This window comes from Lynx canadensis, chromosome D2 (assembly GCF_007474595.2).
Source record: "Lynx canadensis isolate LIC74 chromosome D2, mLynCan4.pri.v2, whole genome shotgun sequence".
Lineage (NCBI taxonomy): Eukaryota > Metazoa > Chordata > Mammalia > Carnivora > Felidae > Lynx > Lynx canadensis.
In genome coordinates, this window is record NC_044313.2 from 66,881,992 (window position 1) to 66,905,050 (window position 23,059).

The window sequence follows — 23,059 nt, forward strand, 5'->3', positions numbered from 1 at the left end:
TTTGAGCTTAGAAAAGGGCACACCTTTCCTTATGCTAGGCCTTTAGTATGGGAGTTCATATTAATCAAAGCATCATCTTGAGCTTGAGATTTTTTGTTGCTTTCTTACTCTGAGAGCACGCAGGGCTCAAATTCCTCTAGTGATAACATAAAGTTTAGATTGGAGGCTGGTTGACCAGTGGTTGCTTCTCGTCTGCTCCACCTTCAGCTTTAGGTCTTCCCTTCACACTGTACTACACAGAGGGTCTGTTCTGTCTGCAATACTCCACTGTCTTTTACTCAATGCTTGTTAGCTTTGTGGAGGAAGCAGGGCAGAGGTGGCATTCTCTGACATTCTGTTTAAACTTCAGTCTTGAATAGGTACTATTTCCCTGGATTTGGGGAGTACACCCTTTAAAATTCTCTTGCCTATCTTCCAGCCCAGCTTTTCAGGGCTCAGAATATATTCTTGCTCCTCCCTCAGGGGTAGAAGGTATTTTTTCTGTTTCCCTCCCCCAACTGCAAGGAGTTTTTACAGTTACCCTAGAGGCAACAAAAACTGTATACAGTAAGGCTTTGTTCCATAGAGAAACATCTAGGTAGAGTTTTGTGCCCTTCCCACAGAAGATGCTCTTCTCTGCCTGGCCTACACCATGGATTCTTCTCAGGACACTCCCTAGTCTTCCTGTGAGTGACTGTGATTTGTAGAGATTCCCTTCTCCCATGGATTTCAAGGTCTTCCAATTCTTCCTCTGGCCCACACTCACTTTTGCCAATTCATTAACTCTTGTAGCTGAATACTTCTTACTGGTGTCTGCCTGCATCTCCCCTAGTAAGCAAGCTCTTAGGTTCCATCTTGGTCCATATTTCAGGTTAGTTTTCAACCCTGCAACTGTAGCACTCAGATGAGTTCAAAGAAGTTGTGAACTTGCAAATTGTTCAGCTTTTTCTGTTCTTATTATAAGAATGGAAGTAACACTCTTTGTGATCGCTAGACCTTCAAGCCTATCCTTTCACTTTTGACTTTTCTGTAATGTTATTCAGTTAACTGTTTTGTTCATAAGCATATAGTTTGGTTTTATGTTTTTAATCCAATTATTCTTCATGATTCACATGAAGTATTAATACAATTACATTTCATGTAATTGCTGATATAACTGATTTTATAGCTACAATTTTTCCATGTGTTTCTGTTTCTCACATGTTTCATATTTCTTTTGTTCCTTCTGTCCTTTTGGATCAGTCATTTTTTTTATTATTGCAGTTTTCTCCTTTTAATATTGGATATGTACTAAGACATTATTTCGTTATTCTTTTAATGGCTACCTTAGAGATTATAGTATGCATTCTTTTTGTGTGTGTGTGGTTAACTTTTTTTTATTTAAATTTTAGTTAGTTAATATACAGTTAATACACAGTGCATATATATTGTTAATATATACAGCTAATATGCAGTGCATATATATTGGTTTCAGGAGTAGAATTCAGTGATTCATCACTTACATACTATACCCAGTGCTCATCACAAGAGCCCTCCTTAATCTCATCACCCATCTAACCTATCTCCCACCCACCTCCCTCCATCATAGAACTTATAGCATCCATTCCTGATTTATTATACCTGCTAAAGTAATTATTACTTTCTCAATTCAACTTTGGAACATTTTCACTCCTTGAATCCCCCATTATCAAATGTTTCATTATTGTTCTCACGCATTTAGCTCTAATTTTACTTTGAACTATAACAACATTATAATTAATTTACTTAGTCAATATTTATTTCTATTTCCTGAATATTTGCTTTTTTGGTATTTTTCTGTTTTTCTTCCATTTCCATGTTTCTGTCTGTGTTCATTTTCCTTCTTTTGGAAACCCTCCCGCTTTTTTTTAATGTAATCATATTAACAATATATATTTATCTGAACATGTCTACTTCACTTCCATTTTGAAGGATATTTTTGCAAAGTATTCCAGGTTGGCAGTTAAATTTCTTTCAGCACTTTAGAGACCCTTTTCCCATTTTCTTCTGCTCTTCATTGTTTCTGTTTGAAATTGGCTGATATTCAGTTTATCGGCCCTTGAAGTTAATTTGTCTTTTAAGTTTGGTAAGTTTTAAAAATTTCCCTTTACCTTTGTTTTTTCAGGAGTTTGATAATGATGTGTCTATGTTTCTTTTTAAAACTCTCCTTAGACATTTGCTAAGATTTTTAAATCTGTGACATGATGATTTTTATCGGGTTAGGGGGATTCTTGGATAAAACACCTAAGAATACTGCTACCATTACACTGTCTTCTCATTGTTCTGGGACTCCAATTACATGTACATTAGACCGTATTTTATTCATTGATGCTGGGTTCTTCTTTTTCTAACCAGCTATTAAATTCACCCATTCAGTTCTTAATTTTTGTTATTCTATTTTATAGTTCCAGACTATTCATAAGATTTCCTTTTTTTAATTAATTTATTTATCATGAGAGAGAAAGAGGGTGCATAAGGGAAGGGGCAGAGAGAGAGGGAGAAAGAGATCCCAAGCAAGCTCCATGCTGTCAGTGCAGAGCCTGATGTGGGGCTCGATCCCACAACCCTGGGATCGTGACTTGAGCCAAAACCAAGAGTCAGACACTTAACTGACTGAGCCATCCAGGAGCCCTAGTCTTTGTCTTCTTGACTCTGTAAGACTTCAGTAGTTCTATTCAGAATTTTTCAGTTTAGCTCTTTAGCCTCCTGACATAGCTTCAAATGTGTCAAATGCTTGAGGGGGAAACCAGTCAGGTGTTTGAATCATTTCAATTCACTACTCTTGCATGAATGCCAAAATCTCCACCAGTGTCCACCAATGGCAGCCTATGCCAGAGCCCAATCTGGGTTTCAGTCCTCCCTCTCCCTCCCCTCAGAGGTGTCTCCAGGTAAAAAGAGGATATAGAACTTTAGTGTCAATCCAGTCACTACTTTCTCTAGGGATTTCATTTCTAGCTTATTTTAATTTCAAGATTTCCCTGGTCGATCTTTGAGAAATTTAATTTTGCCTATCAGGGTTGTGGTTTTGCTTTGTTTTGTTTTTTCCCTTAGCTCCTAACCCCCATGCAACTTCAGATTTCAGCAAATGTCTTTTGAAAAAAAAATGACCAAGTAGTTGGGGTTTCTGAAATCTCCAATTTTAAAATATTTACTGGTTTCACCTTTCTTCAGTATCAGCCTTATGCCTGGGTCAAGCTGCATTTATCAGCCTACACCTAAAATAGATAACTGTTCCAGGGAAAAACTGGTAGCTAATTGTCTATTCATCTGTAAATTATTCTCCCCATCTCTGGAATTTTAGTCCAAAGTAGTCCCTTAGATTTCCACACCTCTCTGATATTTTTTAAAATATGTTTTTTATTCCTTGTCCAGCTTTTTCTAGTCATTCTAGTTGCAGTGAGCATAACTTACTACATTCTATCATGACCAACCATGAACAACTTACTATATTTTGATTGGAGTGGGAGACACATTACCTGTTCTTTAGAACATAATTGCAATTGGCCCTTTAGAAAAGCAGTGATAAGTGAGAATCTCCACAAGATTCATCTTTATCTATACATTTTCTTACCTTTCAATAAATATCTTTACTTGCAAACTGTTTAAGTATAATTGCCTAATATTCAGCTCAATATGATTTTTATGTGATCATGCTAACCAAATGAACATAAATGCATCCAGTGGCCACATGAAAACCACAAAGGTTAATTTAGAAATGATGATACTGATAATACGTGAAGGTAAGCAGTGTCCGCTTATGAGAACTGGTTTCTGAACTTTTTTTTCTCAATTCTTCTATTGGGTTATTTGCCTTATTATTATTCAGTTATAAATATTCTTTATATTCTGGATAATTCCTCTATCTTCTATATGTTTTGCAAATATCCTCTCCAAGTATGAGGTTATCTTTTCATTGTTCTAATGGTGTCTTTTGAAAAGTAGAAGTTTTGAATTTTGATACAGTACAATTTACTAATTTTTTCTAGGAGATTAGACTTTTAATGTATATCTATGAATTTTTGCCTAAACTAAGGTCACAAAAATGTCTCCACTGTTTTCTCTTCAAAGTGTTAGAGTTTGAGTTCTTAAATTTAGGGTTATGGTTCATTTTTGTTACATTTTGTGTTTGGTACAAGTTATGAGCCAGAAATATATATATTACATCCCATTTTTTTAATATATGAAATTTATTGTCAAATTGGTTTCCATACAACACCCAGTGCTCATCCCAAAAGGTGCCCTCCTCAATACCCATCACCCACCCTCCCCTCCCTCCCACCCCCCATCAACCCTCAGTTTGTTCTCAGTTTTTAACAGTCTCTTATGCTTTGGCTCTCTCCCACTCTAACCTCTTTTTTTTTTCCTTCCCCTCCCCCATGGGTTTCTGTTAAGTTTCTCAGGATCCACATAACAGTGAAAACATATGGTATCTGTCTTTCTCTGTATGGCTTATCTCACTTAGCATCACACTCTCCAGTTCCATCCACGTTGCTACAAAAGGCCATATTTCATTCTTTCTCATTGCCACGTAGTATTCCATTGTGTATATAAACCACAATTTCTTTATCCGTTCATCAGTTGATGGACATTTAGGCTCTTTCCATAATTTGGCTATTGTTGAGAGTGCTGCTATAAACATTGGGGTACAAGTGCCCCATGCATCAGTACTCCTGTATCCCTTGGGTAAATTCCTAGCAGTGCTGTTGCTGGGTCATAGGGTAGGTCTATTTTTAATTTTCTGAGGAACCTCCACACTGCTTTCCAGAGCGGCTGCACCAATTTGCATTCCCACCAACAGTGCAAGAGGGTTCCCGTTTCTCCACATCCTCTCCAGCATCTATAGTCTCCTGATTTGTTCATTTTGGCCACTCTGACTGGCGTGAGGTGATATCTGAGTGTGGTTTTGATGTGTGTTTCCCTGATAAGGAGCGACGTTGAACATCTTTTCATGTGCCTGTTGGCCATCCGGATGTCTTCTTTAGAGAAGTGTCTATTCATGTTTTCTGCCCATTTCTTCACTGGGTTATTTGTTTTTCGGGTGTGGAGTTTGGTTAGCTCTTTATAGATTTTGGATACTAGCCCTTTGTCCGATATGTCATTTGCAAATATCTTTTCCCATTCCGTTGGTTGCCTTTTAGTTTTTACATCCCATTTTTTGAAACGACTCTCTTTTCTTCCTTGCATTGCCTGGCACCTTCGTCAAGTTTATTGCAAGATTGTGTCCCAGCCTCTCTTACCTGCTTTAATGTGTTTTTTTTTCTTGTTTATTAATGTGTAGTCATCACTTAGCCAAGCTTTAGGCTTTTTTAAGAGGAAATTATTTCATATATAGTTTCAGATTGAGTGTGTCTGTATGAGAAGGTGAGTTCAGGATCTTCTTAGGTCACCATCTCGAACCAGAATTCCTCTGTCAAATATCATATTGATTTCTTTCTAGACTCTCTATTCTTTTCTATTGATCTATATTTCTATCCTTATGTGAATACCACATTGTATGAATGCTTAATATTTTTGAAATGAAGGTTAACATGGATAAATTAAATATATTTCACACACTTTGAAATGAATAGTTTATTGAGTTACAAAATCTTAGTGCTTAAAGATTTAAATGACTCAAGTAATATTTAAAAATCACTTAACTTAAAACTGATAATCCACAAACAAATGCTAACAAAACAGAGAAAAGAGGCTTTTAAGATAAAAATAAAGTTCCGTGATCATATAAAACTGCAGAAAACTCTGAAGAAAAAAAGAAAAGTATTGATACTATGAAAAAAAGGGGGAAATTATGGAAGACTTACCAGAGTTGACTATATTAGTTGCACAGGAGACCACTGGGGACATTGTTTAAAGTATCAATACCTGATCCCCCAAAGATAGGGATTATTTTGAAATGGGTCCAGGTTTGAGAACCACATAACAATCAAATGGATATTTTGGATATAAATAATCAAACATGCTTAATCATTATGGAAGGAGCATAAGAAAATAAGTATACAATACAGGTGTGAGAACTGCAAAGCAAAATATTTGAGAATGAGCTAAATATGAGATAAATACACTATTATTTTTAATAATATTAAGCTCTGTAGAGTGGCACACATTTCTGCAGATTTTTATATTAAGAGGTCTGACTTCTACCTGGTATATTAGAAGTTATTATACATTAATAACTACCATTTTCTAAATATCTCAGTTTGAGTTCCCCCAGAAGCACATCCTTAGACAATGACTCAGTAAAATTATTTTATTTTATTTGGAAATCACAGTAGGGGAGCAGAGTAATTGTAAAGGAAAGAGAAAGCAGCTGATAAAGGATCCGCCATCAAGCTAGTTACCACTGTAATTCGTTAGAGCTTGATCCTGTGGAGAAACTCTGGGGAGGGTGCAAAATGCAAGCCTCAGAACCATCCTGAGGGGTGAGGGAGCTGGAGTATTCATGCATCAATCCCTGAGAGTCACAATTTGAGGGATTCGGGTGGGAGTGTTACTTCTGTCCTTTAAAGGCTTCAAAAATAGAACTCAGGCAAAGTGTGACATTCATTATCAGCTGGAAGTCCACTACAGTACACGAGTGGTCTGAATGAAAAGGATGAGGCACGGATTTTGTTTCAAGGTGCTAGAGAACTTTGAGATTCCATTTAATATACTATTTATAATCTTTACGAAAACACTGCAAGGAGGTTTTTTCTTATCTTCACTTTATAAAGAGGGAAACCAAGACACGTCTGATAAATAATAGTTACATGCCTTTTATGTACCAGGTCCTGTTCCAGACAGTTGGCATAGAGTGGCGAACAAAGGAGACTAGAAATATACCCATGTGAAGTTTATATTGTAGTGGAGGAGAATGACAACCATATAAACCAATACAGCTTTAGATATAGATAAAAGCTGAGAAGAAAAATAAATAAAAGTAAGGGAATTGAGAATGGCAGGGGTACTTTTTAAGATAACTAGTGTAGGGAAGTCTACTCTTAAGAGTTAACATTAAGAAGAGAAATGAATACAGTGAAGGAGCCAGTGAGTGAATAATTTCAAGCAAAGGAAACAGCAAGTCCACAGCCCCAAGGGGGATCTGTGCTTGGTGTATGTAAAGAACAAGGAAGCCAACACGGCTAGGGCCGGGTATAGGGAAAAGGAAATTAATCAGGAATAAGGCGAGATGTGTAGATCCTCATAGACCATCATGAGAACTACATATTTAACATTAGATTTAAACCTAAGTGTGCCAGGTAAGAGTAGAAGGAAAATAAGTTAGATAATTCAGGAACAATGATGTCATTAAATGACTCTTCCAATAAAATAAGATTATTAATTGTTCAGTCTGTAATTTAAACAAATGTGTGTTCCTTCCAAGCTGATGAACTACATTATGCTGCCTCTCCATTATAGCATAACATTTTATTTCACTAGAACCCTTTATGAGTGTATGCAATTGGTGATGTCTTTTTGCCTAACCAAAACAAGGGAAATCCCCCAAATTGATAAATTAAAAAGAAATTCTGTTGAGGGCCTGAATTTAATAAGCTTATGGCTGACTTATTTTTTCAAGCCCTAAGAAGTATGAACATTTTAAACTTACAGCACTAATACTTCACTAGTATCTTTGCCAACCCTCAGCATTATCTTGTGAGACTCCCAGACTCACTGAAATCTCAAATTGCTGCTTTTCTACCTGCTGTGTGCTGTGGGTTGAAGAGAACCGAGAGTCGTTTGTTTCCTCCACAAGTCTGAGATATTTCATGAATTCTCATTTATTTCAGAGATACTTTCTTTCCCTTGTGGGATATTCTTAAGTCTCAAAGGTCAACAGAAAGCCTTGGAATATGCAGCCTTTTTCATCTCGCTAACAGCAGGGAAAAAGCAGAAAGAAAGAACCTAACAGTAAGAAGACATAAAGAATAAAAGAAATGGCAACATAATTTCATTTATATTTTCTAGGCAAATAAAGAAAACAAGAATAACCCTAGCATAGTAATAATTACTGGTTAGCATTCTGGAACTTTGCTGGGTTTGTCATGCTGCAGGAATATTGATGGATCTGACTCTGGGGACTCTGGTCTAACCAATGGCAGGATCATGACTCTTCACAAACTGCAGACTGACTTTTACAGACTTCCTGAGTCAGTCCTCACCAATGCTAGCCCTCCCAAAGCTTCATTCTGCTATTAGTATCAGAGAGGTGTCCATTTCTCCCTCTTCTCTTTTTCTCTCAGAGACGTAATCATCTTCTTTTGTTGCCTACATCAATAATAAATCCCTTTGCCATTAGCAAAACGCTTGAAGAATACTGGAGGATGGGTCCTGGATAATAATTCACTAGGTAATTACATAGTCTTCCCTTTGGAATCATAGGGTAGACAAAGATAAAAGAGGCAGTTGAGTGGAGTCAAACTGCCTGCCTAGAATCCCAGCTCTTTCACTTACTAGCTATGTGGGTAAATTTTTCAGCCTCCAATGCCTCAGTTTCCTTATCTGAAAAATGGGGATAACAAGAATAGTACTTGCCTTAAAATTTTAGTAAGTTAATACAGAAAACAGTTCCACGAATGACTATTTCATGATAATGCAGATTCACACATAACCTACTTCACTCCCATCTCTGCCCAGTCCATGCCTCCAGAATTCTACCGGCCATATATCCCAGGACTGAGGTGAAGAAATAGGTGTCAGCTAATTAGGGGATTCGTGGAATCACTCGTGCTGCTCTAGAAGTATCATTCAGGATTTCAGGACGAGAATTATTGTTCCAGATGGCATCAATCCACAGCCAGAACAAGGGTGGATTAGAATTGTCCCATGGAATTCCTAGCCAGCTAATAATAAGTCTTCAGTAATGTTTTTCTGGCATATTGAATTATTTGGAGCTCACTACCTGCAATAAAGAGGAATTCTGAATTATAAATAAAGCACTTAGGACCCAGAGTAGCACTGTATATATAGCTGTTTGTTATTATTTTTGCTATTAGTCCTCTGGGAAAAAGAGACCACGTTGAGGCTAACACTCACAACTTCTACATGCCCATCTCATTGCAATAATAAAAGAAAAGAACCAAATAAACTATTTTGTATTATTAACACTGAAAGGGGAATTCTGGAGTAATGGAGAGAGACAGCAAGAAATAACCACATAAATTTTCACATTTCAAGTAGCTGTGTGGGGTGAAGAAGAGAGAAGTAATTGGAATTAGGAAGACAATTTGTATAAAGCTCATAATTAACTGAGATGTACATCTGGTAAAACATGAATTTTTAAAATGATAGTGCTTGCATCTTATTCACCTCCTGTGAGCTCAGTATGATAACTACAGTATCTTTAAGAGTATCAATAGAGTTGTCTTTTTTTTTTTGCTGTAGTTATTTTTATCATATTCTTGTGGCCAAGATTTTTAACATTAAGTATCTAAGAAGTTACAGGAATTTGGATGGAGCTAGAGTTTATTATGCTAACTGAAAGAGAAATACCATATGATTTCATTCATATGTGGAATTTAAGAAACAAAACAGATGAACATGAGGGAATGGGATAAAAAAAGAGAGGGAGGCAAACCCCAAGAGACTCTTAACTATAGAGAACAAACTGAGGGTTGCTGGAGGGGAGGTGGGCGGGTGATGTGTTTTATGGGTGATGGGTATTAAGGAGGGCACTTGTGATGAACACTGGGTATTATATGTAAGTGACGCATTGCTGGGCTCTACTCCTGAAACCAATAATATCCTACATGTTAACTAACTAGAATTTAAATAAAAACTTTTTAAAAATGTAAAAAATAAAGAGTATTTAGCCACAAATCAAAATAAATAAATAAATAAATAAATAATTTTTTTCTCTCAAAAAAAAAAAAAAAGCAGAAATTGGATGAGAGGAGTGTCACAGAGGAAGGGCCTGCCAGTCTCCCAAGCAATCTTTCTGCCCCTTGAATACAAGGACCTCATCTCCTCAACCTGAATGTCCTCATATGTAAATGAGAGTGTTATGATGTGTAATGGAGACACTCTAAGTGACATATCCCAGTGTTTGGTATCACTTGCTGCCTTCCTCAGATCTGCAAAGCAAACAGAAAATGAAGCATCACTGGCACAAATAAACTAGAGTCCCCTTGTACTTACAGTGATTTGTAACCCCAGCAAGGCCAGACAAAAACTGAGATCAAAGCCTCCTAAATCCAAAGAAAAGATTGATTTCCATGAGTGTAGGAAGTGTACTTAATACACTCAGTGAGGCCTGAGTGACATGAACAGTAAGGCTCCATCAAGAAAGCAGGTCTTTGCCCATTGGAAATTAGAGCTCTTATTTTGTACTGGTTTAGAGTAAATTATTAGCATCTTCTGGCATTTGTTGGATGATTGGTCTTCTACATCAAAACCATGTTTTTCATTTTCCAATCCTCATTACCATAAGCCAATATCAAGTAATTTTTCATCCTGACTTTTCCTGTCATTCATGGTAGCAGCCTTTTCATTACTTATGTATCACCAACCACACACACATTTGCTTATGCATTTAAATAATTTTTAAGCATAAATTTGTCTTATATATTCACACCCAATCTTATAGCTCTGGGTATGAAGTCCAAATCTCAAGAAATAGCAGTTCAGTTTGAAAATTCAGGTATTTATGAAAAGAGAAAACTAGTTCATTAGTGGGCAGAATAGAAGTCAGCAAAAAAAATAAAGAGCTTTTTTTTCCAGCGAAGGCTTCAACATTTAGCCTACAGTATGTATATTTATGAAAGTTTAAATCTGTATTTCTGAAGCTTTTGGTATTCAGCCCCAAATGCAGACCACAGATTTTTGCCATGTAGATATAATATACATATATATATATAATTTTAGTTTTTTATATATAAATATATACATCAGATTTAAAATTAAAGAGAATTTAAAATATCTTCTGAAAAAATTCTAAGAAGAAATTTATTTTATTGACTTTATTTTAATAATAAAAAAATTATTAATAACATATAGTGTGGAGGAAAATACTATTAACAATCTTTCACCAAGATATCTTGGGTATATATGCATGTAAACACCAGAGTGACATAGAGCTTAAGAGCATGAGTTTTATAGGCAGGACCTGGGTTCAAATTTTGGCTCTGCCACTTACTTAACTTAGGTAAGTTGCTAAGTTAAGTGTCAGTCTTGTGTGTCAGTCTCCTCACAGATGAAATGAATAAATTAGCATGCCTACACTATAGCACTGTTGTGAAGGCTAAATTCACAACAAAAGTGGAAAAATTCCTGGCATAAAACAAGCACTCAATAAATATCACCTATTACTAAGAGGCTCAGCAATGAAAAATTTCACCTAATTTCAGTTCATTTAATAACCCTCAAGCAATGCATTCACCCTTATACTTAGTTCAGTGAAATCAACTTTAGACACAATTTGCACTTAAGTTTGTCTTTGCTTTCTAGTTAGACCTAACTCAAAACATTCATGAAAAGATGTTCAATCTTGCCAATATTTTGAGCAAACTGAAATAGCAAAACTCCCTTTTCACCTTTCAGGTTAGCAAATGTAGAAGGAAGACTAACTCTCATTTCTAAGTGTGGAGTGCACTGTGAGGAAAAGGGACCTCTTCTACTGCTGCCAGAAATCCAAATTGGCACAGATTTTCTGGAAGGTAGTTTGGCAGTATACATTCCAAATCTTAAAAAATATATTCCCTTTGATCTAGAAATTCAACACGCAGAAATTAATCCTAAGGAAGCATCAGACAAATGGGCAAAGATGAATGAACAGGATGGTCACACAATGTTGTTTATAACAGCTTCAAATTAGAAGCTACTTAAATAGAAGTACAAGTTAATGATATTGGGCCATATCCATAAAACACAATTCAATGAGACCATTCACGAAGTTGATAGTTTTGATATAGAAACATGATCAAGTGAAAGTAACATCATTACAGTATGATTCACTTTTTTTTTTTTAATTTTTTTTTTCAACGTTTATTTATTTTTGGGACAGAGAGAGACAGAGCATGAACGGGGGAGGGGCAGAGAGAGAGGGAGACACAGAATCGGAAACAGGCTCCAGGCTCTGAGCCATCAGCCCAGAGCCCGACGCGGGGCTCGAACTCACGGACCGCGAGATGGTGACCTGGCTGAAGTCGGACGCTTAACCGACTGCGCCACCCAGGCGCCCCGATTCACTTTTTTATAATATGCATATGTGTGCATGTGAATGGAAAAAGTCTGAAAGCTATATATCAAAATATTACCAGTTTGCTTTTCAGTAAACTATGGGCATTTTACAAGGAAAATATATTATTTTTATAATCATAGAAACACCTGTGAAACTGTTTAATAAAAATTTAATTCAGAGAAACCCCCAAATCTACAGAAAAACATCATGGTGTTAAACTTTAAGACAACAGAAAAGCATTAAAAATTTGGCTTTATATGTACTTCAGCTTTTTTACTCCCCTAATGAAATGGTCTTTAGTATAAGCAGCAAAACCTGACAGAATTTCACTCAAGGAGTCTCTTTGGATCTGTACCTGGTATAGAATTGTGGCTTTTTGTCATGTTTCCCCTCTACTGCCCACACCCTCAGGGCAGTTTATTTTAGTTAATGGTCCTTCAATCTGGCTGCTAGGTATAATTTGGAATTCAATGAATTGTTGACGTCATTAACCTCAGCCAAATGTGATTCAAGGTTAATAGGACTAAAAGTCAAAATGAAAAAGAAGATCTCTGGTATACAAGAAAGGCAACTATAGAAGAGCTATTCCAGAACAGTGGAATTAATGAAAAGCTATCTTTCTTCTGTCACTAACACGAAAATTCTAAAAATCCATATATTTAATTAACCCTAAAGAATGCTCAAAGTTGAGATAAGAGAAAGTTTTACAGAAGGAGATTGATAGTACAAAATCAATAATCCAAACTTTATGCTTAGTAAGGAAGGGTGGTGAGGGGTAGGCAAGTGTTTAAATAAAAGAACACTTGGGGCACCTGGGTGACCCAGTTGATTACGCATCTAACCATCGTTGGTTAACGATCTGATTTTGGTTCAGGTCATGATCTCACAGTTCATGGGTTAAAGCCCCCCCACAGGGCTCTGCAGTGATAGCTCAAAGCCTGCTTGGGATTCTCTCTCTCCCTCTCTTTCTGCCCCTCCCCTGTGCACATGCACATGTGCTCTCTCTTTCTCTCTCTCAAAAAAAATAAATAAACTTAAAAAAAATTTTAACATAAAGATAATAAAAATAAAGAGCACTTTAGTTTTGGTAACCTGAAAAATATTAAACTTCTGAAGACTAGTTAATAGAGGGCCATAAAATATTTTTATCTGAGAGCATTAGAATAAAAAAGCTATTAAGAGTTTTTGGTGACTAGACTATTATAAAAAAAAAAGGCCACATATAACCCCTCACATATTGTTGTATATTGTTTATAAATATTGTATATTTAAATTATGGTGGCCAGGGAAGCCCTTTTCAGAAAATGTTCCAATGGAAATTTATCTGACCCACTGATATTTGCTAAGTCCACATTAGAATGTCCCAAGATGAATGTTTTAACAGAATCATCCCAGCGATGATGTCTGTGTGTGACGGGGAAGCAACTGAGAGCAAGTTGATGAGAGAAACATTTAGGAAGTAGAGAATATAAACACAGGAAAAATCAATTAACCCAGGAGTTAAGAACTCTGAGTTCTCCCATCTCTGTATGAATCTCAGATATTAGTCTCTCAGTTAACAATATAAATAAAAGATGTGAACTATAGATGTCTAAAGGCCTTTATCACTATGTTTCTTTATTCTCTGCCTCTGTGGACTGCCATATTATTTGAGGTGGCAAACTACAAAATGGCAAATTTTACTCAGAGGTTAAAGAAATGGGCCACTCGTGAAAATGCATTTCCCTCCCGAAGACCAGTAGGATGACACATTAATGTGACACAGATAGACAGGGTCCAAAATAGGAGATTTAAGTAAACAACAACAAAAAAAATGCAAGTGACCAAGGAGCTGGAAAGGACTCTGTAACCCATCCATTGAAGAAAATCCTTTAAAAAAGCAATCTAAGCTTAGATCAGAGACTACCAGTTTTAGATGATCAATAATTTCAAATGGTTGAGAATATGCCAATTTATGTTTTCTAATGGCATTTCTTTACATCATATTCCATCTTTTTCTCAGTTTAATCAGTATTCAAACAATAAAGGGCTGTATTTTAAAGTTTTTTGAGATATATTTGAGCACAGAAGTGTACACTTTGGTGTCTGTCATTTACCCTTCAGGCCTGGAATAATGTGCAAAGAGAAATCCATTCTACCCTGAAAAGAAAAAATCTTCTGCCTGCTTTCTCTTAGCCAAACTCCATGAGCAAAACTAGCCATTAAAGGATAACGTTTCTAAATGCAGACTTCCTGCATAATGACGAACACACAGATACACATGAGGAAAAGTATCAGGGACTTGACAGATCCCATGTCAGAAATGACTCTTTTGCCTCTCTTTCCCTCTCTCCCTCCCTTTTCTCTTCCTCTATTCCTTCCTTCTTATTTTCTTTCCTTCCTTTTTTTCTCTTTATTTTTGTCCTTTAAGCAAAAGCTACTAAGTTTCAATACATTTTAAAGAAATATTCTTATTCATAGATTATATATTCTATGGAATATGTAAGCTCAAGGAACTTATTTAATAGGGCACACGTTTTTAACATATGATAAGGAACCAATTTGGATGATGAAATAATTTCTAAATATTGTTTTAGACATTGGCCCTTCTAAATTTCAATAAATCCTTTACTGCTTTACCCCAGAAAAGTTTAGTGAAAAATACTTAGAAAGAAAGAACAATAACTAGATCAAAAAGAGCTCACTGCAATTATAGAGTAATGATCATTATAAATAGGAATGTACCCAGCCAGTGAGAAGGATCTGGTGAAGCAGGTCAAAGATGGATGCTAAGAGCCATGTCCTTCACATTTTTATACATGAACTGCAAGTTACCGAAGAAATATAGAGAAAATACATTAATTTTATCCCCAAATGATATAGACTAAGCATTATCATAAAAACCATACACATAAAGAAAAAATATAGAGAAATAAATGCACTGAATGATTTGTCTTGGTGACTGGAGGTGCCTGAAAAAAAATTGTGTAGGGACAGGGTTAAATGACTGAGTTAGAAACAGCACAAGACTACCTCCAGTGCTTAAAAATTTTCAATGACTCCTCATTTCTTACCTTAGCACATCCTCCACTACTCTTCAACATATACTCTACCAGAGTTTCTGGTAGAATATGTTTTCTCTCTGGCCATAAGTTCTTTAGTCTCACCATTGCCTCTAGACCTTCATTCTAGTTGACCTCTCACCCTCGACCTCTTCCTCACCACCACCCCACCTCCACCCATTCTGTCCAGTGTCCCCTCTTCTCATTTAAATCCAACCCAAATCCCACGTCCACCTGGAAGCCTTCATGGCCATTTCAACCTGTATTGATCCCCCATTGTTTCTGAACTACAGAACACTTAATATGCTCACTTGTCTTATTCTCTTATTATTTCTACTGTGAGTCTAATCTTACCAACTATAGTCTCCAAATACAGAATCTGTCTTCAAAGGTAAAGATTAAAAATTGCATGTTTATTTTTGATAAAATTGAGTGAACTTCACAGTGATCAGCATGTGGATTGACTGTTGCCAGGTCATCTTAGTAATAAAATAGAAGTATTTTACCTTTTTTATGGCATCAACATATCTGAGACTTTTTGGCATATTAATGGGCAATTTTCATAATCATCTAATGAACAAATCTTTATTGAGCCTCTCCTAGGCTCCAGGCACTGTGCTGTTTTACTGAAATACAGAGTTAACATGACTCAGTCTTATAACTTAATAGATACAAATTCTGGATATTTATGAATAGCATTTTACAGTTTATGAAACAATTTGACATATTTTATTCTAATTTAAACCTTACAGTAATTCTTTATCACTGACACTGAATGGAAGCTAATGGTGTACTAATCAGTCTCCAGAAACCAGTCTCCTATCAACTCCATTGTTATCAGAGGGGGCTAGTTCTACATAGTGTCTTGTACTTTCAGCCATGACCTACAGAGAAAGGTCATAATTAAGCTTTTTGTGATCACCATCCCCTTTTCATTGGTATATTCCTGATGTCTCTGACAGAGAGTTTTCTGGGCTCTCCCACAGAACATAGTGGGCTGGTGCCTTGTCCTAAATTACATGTCATGTCTTACTCCAGCAGGTGTAGTTCACTTAACTTACTGATGCCTTCTCCTTTTGCCATGATACATATGACATTTTTAACTAGTGTTGTCTTCCTCCAAGAACCTAAGAGCCATCCTTAAAATTAGCATTAGCACCCTCTCCTAAGGTACTTTCCAGGGTGTTAAATCCTATTACATAAAAGTACTCCTTTATCTACCTTTATGTTCTTTCCTGCTTGATCCAGCAGCCTCAGGATCCAGTTCCAGGGATGTTCTCCCAGGGACTACTGGTGTTTGTTGGCTAGGACCTGCATCTCCTTCCACTTCAGCCCATCTCCTCTCTTATCAGTCCCAGAACTTCCACAGTTGGCCAAGGAGGGAAGTGAAGTCAAGGCAAAGGATTCTACATCATCTTCAAGCAAATGGAGAGAACTGAACTAAACAGAGAGGCTTGGGACTTTTTTCAGGCCCAGAGAGTTAAGAAGAATCTGGAGATTCAAGACTTTTGGAATTATCAACCCAAATTTCCCCTTGCCATGTCTCAGGGTCCTACTTCTCCAAATATACCCCTGTCTTTGGCATTGAAAACTTGCCAAATTTGAGAACTCAGCCTCTTCTATAGTCCTACTACTTTCGTACTTAACCTGATCCTCAGCTTTCTGGAGATGAGAGTTTCTTTACATGCTGCAAAGGATAACCTCTTGCTTTCACACTCACTTTTTAATTGGTAATTAAACATTCTCAGTGTTCATTATCTTCTCTAATGTATTGATTGTGTCAAGCTAAAGTCATCCAATTCCATGGTCATTATAATTACTACTATTCCCTTGTTTTGGTTATCTAATACTGAATTAAAAAAGCACTCCCAAAATTACTGCTGTAAAACAACAATAATTTTAGTATGTTTACAGATTCTATAGGGCAGGAATTTGGACATGGCACAGTAGGTAGGAATTGTTTTTCTCTGCTTCATGCTGTTTGGTATATAAACTGGGAAGCTTCAGATATCTTGGACTTACTCAAAGGGTCAAGAGCTGAGTTTATTTGAAGGAGTTCTTCCTAACTGGGGGTGATTTTTGTCCCCAGGGAACATAGAAATGTCAGAGACATGTTTGTCACAACTGGGGGGAAGAGAGTCAGTACTACTGGTATCTAGGTGGTAGAGGCCAGAGATATTGCTAAACATTCTACAGCGTACATGATAGTCCTCCCATAATGGAGAATTACATGGCTTCAAATGAGAATAGTACTGAGGTTGAGATATCCTGCTCTGGTGGCTTTTTCTATCATATATTAAGCACTTGAACTAGAATAACTCAAACTCTGGGTTCATCTGGCACCTCTCCATATGACAGGCTTCCTCACAGCATGCCAACCTCAAGGTAGTTGACTTTTTGACATGGTGACACAGTTTCAAGAATAAACAAGGCTGTCACTGAAGTGTACACTTTAAATGATTAAAATGGTAGGTGCGCCTGGGTGGCTCAGTCAGTTAAGCGTCCCACTTTGGCTCAGGTCATAATCTCATGGTTTGTGTTCGAGCCCCACATCAGGCTCTGTGCTGACAGCTTGGAGGCTGGAGCCTGCTTCAGATTCTGTGTCTCCCCCTCTCTGACCCTCTCCTGTTCATGCTCTGTCTCTCTCTGTCTCAAAAATAAATAAACGTTAAGACAAACTTTTTAAATGATTAAAATGGTAATAAAGTAAAATACAATAAAAATTTATTGTTTAAAAAAAAGTAAACAAGACTAGAAAGACCACATGGACTTCTTTGACATATTCTTATAGTGACATAGGATCACTTCCACCATAATCTGGTGAAGCAGTCACAAGTTCATTCAAATTCAAGGAGAGTAGATATAGTTCCTATGTATCAGTGGGAGGTGTATAAAATAATAGTTCTCAATGCTTTTCACCTGGGGTGTTCTCCAGCTCCAAAATCTCATTTTAGAGTCTTCTTTCTTAGGATGACTTCTGATTCCAGTTGTCATAGATCAGGATTCCCAGGAAACAGACACTGAAATTCTGAGATTTTCATGTGAGAGATTTTTTGAGGAATGCTTTCAGGAAAAACACCTGTGTGGGCATCAGGTAAGAAGCACTGGGCAGAAGGAGAGTCAAACTGTGATGCAATTGCCATACCTTCAGTGAGCTTACAGGATGCTCTGCAGGTGGGATGATCCTGTAGAGATGATTGTAATAGAGGCAAGAGGTTCAGGCTTTTGATTTCTGTATCAGCCAGTTACTGAACGTAGGCTGCTCCTTTGGAGGAGCAAGCAACCTTAGCCAAAGTATCATTAAGCAGCCTGAGGGCAATTCACAAAATACGGACATAGTCCTGAACCTCCAGCCCCTAACACCCTTGCCAGCTAGAGAAACAAATAACTAAAGGGTGATCTGGTTGGTACATTCACTACAGATCTTATTTTATTTTACCAAAGAAAGCTTTTATGATCCACATTTAATTGACTAGGGAAGCAAATTGCCATTTACCTTTAGTGCTTGCCCTATAGTTGCCATTTGGTTTACTTTCAAGTCCACTATGGTTTAGATGTGCCCCTTAAGCTATCACGTAATGGTCTATCTCTGTAGGGACACATCAGTTACTTCCAACAGCTTATAGCTTTTAGGAAAATAATTCTAGCAGCAGACCACATGATTCAAATATTTTAAGCAATCCATTGTGGGGGGAAAAAACTATCTTTGTTTTTCTGTTCTGTGAAGAAGAGTTGACCTCTGCCTACAAGATACTTCATTCTTCACCTCTGAAACAGAGTTCAAGTTTGTGCAGTTCACTGGAGCTCAGCTCCGAAAATAACTATGCAGCTTGTTTGTTACCTCCCTCTCAACAGAGGAGGAAACAAAATTGATGTTGAAATTCTCAAACTGTCTATTATCATTAATTAACCCTTAACCTTTATCAAGGTAAAATGAAACTGGTAGTTGAATTTTTTTTTTAAGGATTCCTTTAGGAACACTTACTAAATGCTACCTCCTCTCCATAGAACATGCAACCCTATGGACAGGGTATATGAACTCTTACAAATTTTTATACTGGAAATAATAGTGTTACTGGTAGACACACCATGAAAATTCAAGTAGTAGAATGTAAAAGGGAGTCAAAACAAAGGAAACCGCCTCTCAGCAGTGTGGCCAGAACTAGTGTGAGGCGAATGAAGTGCTCAGGTACAAAATTTAAGGAGGTATTCGCCCTCACGTGCCAGCTCTGCCCTTGCACAACCCTGAGAATGAGTGCCTCCTGAAATTCTGCATCCAGGCCTCTCTTGCCTCACCCTGATCCCAGCTGTGCTCAGTAGTACATCTGACCAGAATCAGATGTGAAGTAGGTGGAGCAAGTTTGTGTCTACATGGAGTGTGTATTTAACAGTTCACAGCAAGTGCCTATCAATATTTTTTTAATGCTTATTGATTTTTGAGAGAGAGAGAACAGAGAGAGAGAGGGACAGAGGATCTGAAGCAGACTCCGAAGCAGGCTCTGTGCTGACAGCAGACAGTCAGATGCGGGACTCAAACTCACCAACCATGAAATCCTGACCTGAGCTGAAGTCAGACACTTAATTGCTTAACCAACTGAGCCACCCAGGCGCCCCAAGTGCCTGTCATTCTTATAATCACTTTTTAGTGGTTCTTCACCCAAAAGTCACTCACTTTGTACCATGCATTCCAGTTAACCTGGCTTGACATGCGAGCCAGAGAAAGTTATCTACGGTCTGTGGCCTTTGAGGGGATCTGCCTTGAGACCTCTGTCCAGCAGAGGCATTTCATACCAGATGGTAACAGTTCACATCAGTCTAATCATCTTTTGGAGCATTTGGATTTACAGTGAGAATAAGCAGAGAGCAAACAAGTTAGGAAATCTCAGAAAGAGGAGGCAGAGGTAGAGGAAAGTACAGAAAAAGAGTCAAGAAGCAGTTGGAAGCAGAGTAGGAGAAAGCAGCCTGTGGAGAGTGGCAGAGTTTTACTCTAGAGCATCAAACACTGAGTCATAATTAGTAGTTTATTTTAGAAATCAGAGTTGTGTCTAGATCATGGCACTGGATTCAAACTCCTGTGGCTACTGAATCTTAAATTGTGATGCTGACAACATTGCTTTCATTGAATCTTGACTATTCAATCCTGAAGTGTTTCTCATTTTTCTTTTTTTTCCTTCTCTCAAACACTATTAATAGAAATAGACTGCAGTTTTTCATTACATTTGAGGGGTATCATTCCAGGGGATCTCAAAAAGTGTTTTGTCCTAAAATATCTTCCCAACTGCTGACCATAGTTTCTAAAACTCTATGACAGGTCATTCATTTGATTGGGTCCTGAAGGTGTTTCAAGCTTGGTGAATCCCCTGGGAAACTGCAAGAAAATCTGGAAGGGGAACATTTTGAACTGCTTCCAAACTACGTTTTGTTTTGTTTTATTTGCTAGTGAAACTCATGAGAACTGATGGGGAAAATGAGAAGATTGATTACCTGATGGGGGGAGGGAAGGAGAACCCTCCTAGATTATCTCCATCCTATGAACTTTGACCTCCCCAAACCCCGGGCTGCATCCCCCTGCAGGCCTCATTTCCACCTAGCCTGTGTTATTTGGCTTAAAATACATTTCCCTCTTCTAAGAGCTGACAATTTCACTTACAAAATAAGGTGTTAAAGTGACTGTTGACCAAACCAAAACTGGGTTGCCACTCTGGTGTCCTGACATACACAAAGAACCCCAGAGTCAGAGCCAGACAGACCTGAGTTCAGATCCTGGTTCTGTTCTCTATATATGCTGGGAGGATAGGTTAATTTTGCTTCCTTGGGTACGTCCTGATTTTTAAAATGATGATAATAAGATCTATTTTATAGGGTTATTTTGAGGATTCTAAAGAACACAGGTAAAGCACCTAGCACCAAATTAAAAAAAAAAAAAAAAAAAAAAAAACCTACTCAATCATAGCTATTGCACAGGAATATTTTCAGCACTCTGGCAAGTTAATACAAAAATTTTGCTTTAAGTTAAAACTTCTCTGCCAAATACTCAAAGCTCAATCAATCTTTATTTTTACTATTTCCCATTATAATCAGGCTTTTTTTTTCTATTCCACACACGAGGCCCCCCATGGCCTCTCTGCCTTCACTGGGACAATTAATGTTAAGAACAGTATCACATCACTTATTGCACAGTATTTTATAGTTCACAAAGGGGTTATATTATCTCATTTGATCTTATCTGATCCAGTGAAATAGGTTTTATAATCCCTACTTTGCAGATGAGGAAACTAAGGGCCAGAAAGCTTAAAAAACTTGCTAAGGTTGCATAGTAAGTAATGAGGTTAGGCCTAAATTTCAAACCTTATGATTTCAAAGCTCATGAGGTTTCTTTGCACAGTGGTTCTTAACCCTGGCTGTTCATTTGAAACACATGTAAAAATCTATCCATAACAGAGCTCCACCCCAGGCCAAATCATAATGGCACTGGCCTGAGACTTGAAGGATTTGTTTTTAAATTCCCCAGGTTATTCTTATGCTGAAGTAGACCAGCTCCAGTTGATGGTCTGACTTCACTTTGCATCTTTTCTCAACAAAGTTAAGCCATCTTATCTCCCTTCTGGATCTCTTGTTGTGTTTACTAACCATTCTACATAATTAGTACTCTATACTAGAAATCAGAGAATATAAATTCTGGAAGGAATTTCATATCCTTAATTCCTCTGGTTCCAAAATGTAGGTCTGAGGACTTGTTCTTTCCAGGAGTAATCTGAAAAAAAAGAGAGAGAGAGAGAGAGAGAGAGAAATGAGAAAACTAAGGACAACATAGCAGGTGCAAGCTGATTTTCTTTTGGGAGGATTGGTCATTATTTTAGTGTTTTTAAATGTCTTTTATTTTTAAGTTTATTTATTTTGAAAGAGAAAGAGGAGAACATATACATGCTTGTGTGAGTTGGGAAGGGGCAGAAAGAGAGAGGGAGAGAAAGAATCCCAAGCAGCTCTGAGCTGTCAGTGCAGAGATGAGGGGCTCAAAATCATGACCTGAGCCAAAATCAAGAGTCGGTTGCTCAACAAACTGAGGCCCAGATTAGCCATTATTTTAAAATTTATTTCTGTTATATGCCCTTTCTTTTCTGAAATAATGGTGATGGCTGTTTTACTAATATTCTTATTTAGAAACATAACAATTTGACTACCCTTTAATGCATACTAAATTATTTTTGGATATATTATTGGCCTGTAAAACCCAGAATTTCTGAGAACCACATTTTTCCCAATCCTCTCATTTTACAGATGATGTAATTGAGGCTCAGAAAGAAGTTGATCTAACCCAGGTTCCACTTAATGTAATGCCTAAATTCTTTGAAACATATTTTTTATCTATTTTTTCTAACAAAATAAAATTTAATTGTGCCTTTTAATCTACATGTGACTCTGATCAATAATGTAGGGGAAAGAAACAGGTTTGGAAAATGAAAGTGGAAGGATGAGAAAGCTGTAACCCAACGACTCTGGCGTAGGGACATAACAGATCTGAAAACAAATCAAACAGAACCACTAGTACTATAAAATACAATAACTCAAATGAAGAATTCAGTGTGATAGCAGATTAGTCACATGTGAAGAGATAATCAGACAACTGGGAGACAGACCAGAAGAAAATAACGGAGTAACTCACAGTAGACAAAAAGATATAAAATACAGAAGAAAGTGTGAAAGACATAGAGCATACAGATTTATGCTGAAAGAAATAGTATAATGCATAGGCAAAATTTGAAGAAATTTTTGAATTTGAAAATTTTCAAAAATTTTTTCCAGAATCATTAAAAATTTTTTTAATGTTTATTTTTTTTTGAGAGAGACAGAGACAGAATGTGAGTAG